The sequence below is a fragment of the Saccopteryx leptura genome, chromosome 2 (assembly GCF_036850995.1).
Source record: "Saccopteryx leptura isolate mSacLep1 chromosome 2, mSacLep1_pri_phased_curated, whole genome shotgun sequence".
Classification (NCBI taxonomy): domain Eukaryota; kingdom Metazoa; phylum Chordata; class Mammalia; order Chiroptera; family Emballonuridae; genus Saccopteryx; species Saccopteryx leptura.
The window spans coordinates 357,292,927-357,298,926 of NC_089504.1; positions in this window are offsets into that span (position 1 = coordinate 357,292,927).

A 6,000-nucleotide genomic window follows, 5' to 3' on the forward strand; every position below is an offset into this window, starting at 1 on the left:
ACCATGATTTTACAGACACACTGTATATATAGCTTAAATTTCCTATGAACATCTTCAGGATAGTAAAGGGAACATTACTATTTGCCACAAAAGGGAGCTCTGAGTTTGACAAAACAGAACAACCCTAATCCAATCACACCCATATAGCCTCTTGAAGGGAGTAAAAATAACTTAGTTTCTTTTTTTTAAGTATAGTGAACTCTCTATCCCACCAGTGTTCTCAAAATGCAAGTTATCACTATCTATATCATTGCCCACTGAATCAGAATGTGTGAGGATGAGACCTGGTGTGTGTGCTTTTAACATGCCCTACAAATAATTCTTACACTCAAGTTTAAGAACCACTGGGCCTGCCTGACCAGTACTAACACAGTGGATAAAGCATCAATCAACCTGGGACTCCAGGTCCAAACCCCTGAGGTCGCCAGCTTGAGCACAGGCTCACCAGCTTGAGTGTGGGATCTTTGGCTTGAGTGTGGGATCACTAATGTGACCCCTTGGTCACTGGCTTGAGCCCAAAGAACTAAAGTGCTGCAACTTTGAGCTGATGCTTCTCATCTCTCTCCCTTCCTGCTTGTCTCTGTCTTTCAAAAGCAAAAAAAAAAAAAAAAAATCACCACCACTGGGCACTTTGTTTTGTCAGTGGAAGAGAGATCACCTTACCTTTCTTATGAGACTCTCATTCCACATATGCTCCCTATTCATTCTCTGGCTCGGTCCCTTCCTTTGCCCTGGATTCAGCGCCTCTCCTTTCAAATATAAACAGATGTCCTCTGTCCAGAAAAGAAATCTTTCTCATTTGCATAGTCCCCCTACATCACTATTCTCTTCTTTTTCTTTCATTGACTTGGATCATAGGAGTTAATCCATTAATTTATATCATAATTATGTTGGGTTCTTTTATTTACTGATTTGAGACAGAGAGAAGGGAAGGGAGAGACAAAGAAACACTAATTTGTTGTTCCACTTATTTTTGCATTCACTGGTTGAATTCTTGTATATGCCCCAACTGGGGATCAAACCCTCAAGCTTGGCATATCAGGACAACGCTCTACCTAACTGAGCGACCTTGCCAGGGCCTTAACATCACATTAATGGAATAGTTCCTACATATCAGACACTGATCTATGACTTTACAGATATTATCTCATTTAATTTTCACCAGTAGGTTTTTAGGTTGGTTCTGTTACTATTAAAACATCTGCATCTTAGAGACAAAGAAAATGAGGCACAAGACCATTACCTAATTTACCTAATTCAACCCACTTAGGTAGTAGTAGAGCTAGTGAGGACATATTCTTACCCTTTATACTCAGTGGCATATAGACTGATATATAACAATGGGAAATAAATATTTTTTCATTTTTTGTTGCATGAGGTTTTAGAACTATTTCTATATATTTCTGCATTGCTGATTCCAAATCTGAAACCCGTTTTTTGGTGCACGCTCTAGTTTTTATGCAATTTTAACTTCTTTTTGTTATAGTTAATGGCATGCATTGCTTTTTAAATTGGAGTTAAAGGGCAACGACTCTTGGATTGAACATAACCACAAGGCAATTAATGTTTTACAAACATCACTTTTACATAACTGTAGTTTCTAAATGTAAAAAATTACTATCTGATAAAAACACCCTCTTATTTTGTTTTACGATTGAATCATGGCTTCTTCGAGTAGGCGTAAATGTAAGAATAGTCCTGATGGCCCTGGCCGGTTGGCTCAGTGGTAGAGCATCAGCCTGGCGTGCAGGGGTCCCGGGTTTGATTCCCAGCCAGGGCACACAGGAGAAGCGCCCATCTGCTTCTCCACCCCTCCCCCTCTCCTTCCTCTCTGTCTCTCTCTTCCCCTCCCGCAGCCAAAGGCTCCATGGAGCAAAGATGGCCCAGGCACTGGGGATGGCTCCTTGGCCTCTGCCCCAGGCACTAGAGTGGCTCTGGTCGTGACAGAGCGACGCCCCGGAGGGGCAGAGCATCGCCCCTTGGTGGGCAGAGTGTCGCCCCTGGTGGGCGTGCCGGGTGGATCCCGGTTGGGCGCATGCGGGAGTCTGTCTGACTGTCTCTCCCCGTTTCCAGCTTTGGAAAAATACCAAAAAAAGGAAAAAAAGGAAAAAAAAGAATAGTCCTGACACCTTCTGTTATATATGTGGCTGTTACACACTTCAACATCAAAGGTGCAGTATTTCATCATTTGTGACATGTGCGTATATTGCCTATTTTCAAGTTCCCCTTGGCGATCAAGACAAGAATTGGGCTCCTCGTATTGTGTGTCATAATTGTGAGAAAATGCTTCCTGACTGGACAAAAGGAAAATGCAAAGAAATACCTTTTGGTATTCCCATGGTTTGGCGTATAAGGACCACAGTAGTTACTGTTATTTCTGTCTGATCCATACAAAGGGCATCGGCAAGAAAAAATGGCATCTGATCACATATCCTAATATTCCTTCAGCAATACGACCTATCCCACACTCTGAGACACTCCTGGTTTCAGTTTTCAATGATTTTATTTCTTCTAAGGATGAAAAAATGAACATGGTGATCAAGTGTATTTTGATAAGATGCATGAGGAAATGGTTATAGAATCTGAAGGGTCTTCTTCTGATGCCAAGCAGCCATTAACCCCTCAGCAGTTTAGCCAACCCGAATTGAATGACTTAGTAAGAATGACATAAAAATTGTCCTCAACTTTCTGAAGTATGAGAAGCAAAACTGGATCATTTGTGTGAATCTTAAAATAGTAAATTTTCTTCTAGCACAACAGAGAGGTTTCACAAAGTATTCTTGCTTTCTGTGTTTGTGGGACAGCCGAGCTCGGGAGAAACACTGGGCACAGAAGGAGTGGCCAAAACGTGACGCTCTGGAAGTAGGGATGCAAAATATTATGAATGAACCTGTAGTAGGCCTGACCTGTGGTGGCGCAGTGGATAAAGCATCGACCTGGAAATACTGAGGTCGCTGGTTCAAAACCCTGGGCTTGCCTAGTCAAGGCATATATGGGAGTTGATGCTTCCAGTTCCTCCCCCCTTCTCTCTCTCTGTCTCTCCCTCTCCTCTCCAAAAAATAAAAAATAAAAAAAAATGAATAAATGAACCTGTAGTTAATCGAGGCAGGATCATTTTTCCCCCACTTCACATCAAACTTGGCTTAATGAAGCAGTTTGTTCAGGCTTTGAGTAGAGAAAATGAATGCTTTCAACATATTATTCAACATATTATTTCTGCTTTCCTGCCTTGTCTTTCGAGTAGATAAAAGCAGGTGTATTCGATAGACCTCAAATTCGAACCCTCATACGTGACGAAGAATTTGCCAGGAAGCTGAATAAGGAGGAGAAAGCAGCATGGCAGTCTTTTGTGGCAGTTACAAGGAACTTCCTTGGCAACAAAAAAGCAGAAAACTATGAACTTCTGGTTCAAAGGATACTGTTGGCTTTCCGAGACATTGGATGTAACATGAGCATTAAGATTCACTTCCTGCCTGCACTGCTGGTGGGAATGCAGAATGGTGCAGCCACTGTGGAAAACAGTATGGAGATTCCTCAAGAAATTAAAAATCGAACTGCCTTTTGACCCAGCTATACCACTGTTAGGAATATACCCCAAGAGCACCATAGCACTGTTTGAAAAGAAGAAATGCACCCCCATGTTTATGGCAGCATTGTTCACAATAGCAAAGATCTGAAAACAGCCCAAGTGTCCATCAGAGGACGAGTGGATTAAAAAGCTTTGGTACATATATACTATGGAATACTACTCAGCCATAAGAAATGATGACATCGGATCTTTTACAATAACATGGATGGGCCTTGATAACATTATACTGAGCGAAATAAGTAAATCAGAAAAAACTAAGAACTATATGATTCCATACATAGGTGGGACATAAAAATGAGACTCAGAGACATGGACAACAGTGTTGGGGTTACAGGGTGGGGGGGAGGAGAGGGAAGGGGTTGGGGGAGGGGAGGGGCACAAAGAAAACCAGTTAGAAGGTGATGGAAGACAATTTTATCAATGTCACCCCATTAAAATTAATTTTAAAAAAAAGAATTTGTCTCACGGCTAATTCAGGCAGTTATAAGAATAGTATAAGGAGGCTAATTCTGCTTCTCAGGCCACATCCTGCAAAAGGGGCCCCAAGAAAATTGGTGATTTGACTCCTCTGATTTTGCCAATTGGATTTAAAAAAATAGGTCAGGAACACCCTGAAATGGAACTAACAAATACATGAGCATAAATTTAAAGGACATTTATTTATTTATTTATTTACAGGGACAGAAAGAGAGTCAGATAGAGGAATATATAGGGACAAACAGACAGGAACAGAGAGAGATGAGAACCATCAATCATCAGTTTTTCGTTGAGACACCGTAGTTGTTCATTGAGTGCTTTCTCATATGTGCCATGACTGCGGGCCTTCAGCAGACTGAGTAACCCCCCGCTCAAGCCAGCGACCTTGGGTCCATGCTAGTGAGCTTTTTTTGCTCAAGCCAGATGAGCCCGCGCTTAAGCTGCAACCCTGGGGTCTCGAACCTGGGTCCTTCCGCATCCCAGTCCAAAGCTCTATCCACTGCGCCACCGCCTGGTCAGGCTTAAAGGACTTTTAGATACTGGAGCTGATGTATCTGTTATTGCTAAACTACATTGGCCTCCTTCCTGGCCCACTCATGCAGCAGCCACAGAATTACAAGGTATAGGGCAGAGTAAATCCCCTCAACAAAATTCTAGTTTTCCACATTGGGAAGATTAAGAAGGTCATTCTGGATTTTTTAAGCCTTATGTGCTCCCTGGATGGCCAGTTAATTTGTGGGGTAGAGATGTTTTAAAAAAATATGGGAGCGTTGCTTGTCAGTCCTAATGGTTTAGTCAGTATTCAGATGCTTGATCAGGGATTCTTGCCCACCAAGGGACTAGGGAAAGAACAGCAAGGAATTCTCACCCCCATAGAAGTGGCACCCAATACCAGAAGGTGTGGATTAGGATATCAAAATTTAGCATAGGGGCCTTGGTAGCTCCTGCTACCTCAATAATTGGTCTGCATTGTGCAGACCCAATTACTTGGAAATCAGATAATCCTGTATGGGTAGACCAATGGCCCCTCTCTCAGGAGAAACTTAGGGCAGCTGCTCAATTGGTACAAGAGCAGCTACAGCTTGGGCACATTGAACCTTCTAATAGCCCATGGAATACACTTCCATTTTTTTTTTTTTTTTTTTGTATTTTTCTGAAGCTGGAAACGGGGAGAGACAGTCAGACAGACTCCCGCATGCGCCCAACCGGGATCCACCCGGCACGCCCACCAGGGGCGATGCTCTGCCCACCAGGGGGCGATGCTCTGCCCCTCCGGGGCATCGCTCTGCCGCAACCAGAGCCACTCGAGCGCCTGGGGCAGAGGCCAAGGAGACATCCCCAGCGCCCAGGCCATCTTTGCTCCAATGGAGCCTCCGCTGCGGGAGGGGAAGAGAGAGACAGAGAGGAAGGAGGGGGGGGGGTGGAGAAGCAAATGGGCGCTTCTCCTATGTGCCCTGGCCAGGAATCGAACCCGGGTCCCCCGCACGCCAGGCCGACGCTCTACCGCTGAGCCAACCGGCCAGGGCCACTTCCATATTTTGATCTTGTTGCCTCCTGGATTATCAAGGGGCATAGGCGACCCTTACAGTTTATAGGTTTTGAGCCTCAAAATTATTGTTGTTCCTTTTTTCAAAGGATCAACAACAATGGCTCTGGGAAACTTCCACTAAATGGCAAATCACTCTTGCAAATCAATGGACAACTTTATACTGAAACTGTCAATTTAAAAATCAGCTCAAAGACTAGAATTATAAGCCATTATCATGGCTTTTCAGCATTTGCCATATTCCCCCTTTAATCTATATACAGACAGCAAATATTTACTTATGGTGTTTCCACTATAAAGACTGCTGTCTTAGGGACAAATGCTGATGAACTATTTCAGCAGTTCCTCCTTCTTCAAAGACTTGTATGTCAACATAGAGCTCCATGTT